The sequence below is a fragment of the Talpa occidentalis genome, unplaced genomic scaffold (genome assembly GCF_014898055.3).
Source record: "Talpa occidentalis isolate TD23 unplaced genomic scaffold, MPIMG_talOcc4v2.1 talOcc4.11, whole genome shotgun sequence".
Taxonomy (NCBI): Eukaryota; Metazoa; Chordata; class Mammalia; order Eulipotyphla; family Talpidae; genus Talpa; species Talpa occidentalis.
Genome location: NW_023601104.1, coordinates 57,463,497 through 57,465,218, shown reverse-complemented (window position 1 = coordinate 57,465,218; position 1,722 = coordinate 57,463,497).

Here is a 1,722-nt window from a genome sequence, read left to right as displayed (position 1 = left end):
CCCCCCCCCACACTGCCTCGCCGAGAGCGCAGCGCGCATGCGTGGGAGTCCCGGGAGGCGAAGTGTCACGTGGTTGCGCAGCTCGCGAGTTTCCCCTACGCCGGGACCTGGAGGGCGGGGCCCCCCCTCCTACCCCGGTTTCCCCCTATTCTTGGGGACTTCCCGAGATGAAAGAGGGTGTGTAGGGCCTCTAGCACTCCTTAAACACAGCGCATAGGTTAAGGAATGTAGTGTTCGTTTTGTAAATCTTGTAAGGTTTTCCCGGCGATTACTCAGTCTTTACCCATCTACCTAAAAGGGGACAGAAATTCAGACTTAAGCCCCTAAATGTCTAGGTGACATGAACCTCAGGGTCCACTCAGGTTTCCTAAAGAGGAAGTGTAGTGGAGGTAGGGGCTTGCAGAAGTGATTGTTAATGGGGTGTGTTAATTTATCCTTTGCATAAATGGAGGCTGCTCTGTGTTGACAATCCCAGCACCCTCTTCAGTTGTACTCCCAACCTCACTTTTTAGGGGGAAAAACAATGCAGAATGTGGCCTCTCTCCTGTTTCAGTGACAGGTTTCTTGAGTTCACCCATCACTTCCCAGGTCATCTCTAGTTAGACGTTCAGTAACTTCCTCCTCTGGAATCTGGTTCCAGAAAGTTTCTCTGTAAAATGATATTTCCCGTTCACAATCCTGTTGATCATACATCCTCTCAAACCACCTTTGCTTCCAAAATCAATCTTTCTGTATTATCTGCCTTCACTATCATCAAACTGCATCTAGTTGCAGCTTTCAGTCTCGGTTCTTCTACTTTTCAAGTTAAATTTTTTGGATTCTCTGACAGTGCAACTGTTGCTCTACAACACAACCACGTTTATTACAGGTTTAACCAATAACTTCTATTAGAGATGAAGGTGCAATTAAGGGAGGGAGATATTGGGAAGGGCAAGCTAGAGTTTGCTTCAGGCACTCTCATTCCTACTCTGACTGCCAGAATCTGCACTCTTCTGGTTCTTCCAACAATGCTCTGGGTGGTCTTAAATTCATCCATAAATAAGATTAGGTCTGAGATCCCACCGGCCTTCTAAGAGTCATTTTGCAAAAATCCACCAGCTGCTGCAATTTTGTTCACTGTAGACTCATTGTTTCCATTGTCTGCTTTTCTACATCTTATCTTTCAAGCCAGTGTTGTCTCTCTCACTCTCCTTCTTGAAGACCTTCACAGGTTTTCCCCATTGCCTAGAAGAAAAACCTAAACAAATGATAAAGTCAGGTGACTTCTGAAACCGAGAGAAGAAAAAGACCAAAGAGATGGGAAAAGTTTTATTAATTAATGTAATGAATTTCTTCCATTTTCTTGTCCAGATTAACTGTCCACCCTTCTCCATCTGCTCCATCTGCTGAAGATTGACTCTGTGGACTGTATTATTGGGTGCCTTGCTTCCTGGTTTCTGGTTGTGTCTGACCAACAGGAAGTCTTGAAAGAATGAAAGGAAGGAGAGAGGTAAGAGTCTTTCCCCTAACTACCTCATGCAGGGACTTGGCCCTCTCCATATCACTTTCTTCTTCCAAATTTCAGGTTTTCCTATACAGTGCTTGTAAATAGTCCTTTATTTACGGCTTCTCAAATAACCCTGATGTTAATGTCACCTATTTTTCTCCCTCCACCAAACCACCTGTGCCAATACCTTATCTGCCTCCCTCCCTCATCCCTTTTCCCTGTGGTAACTATTTAGC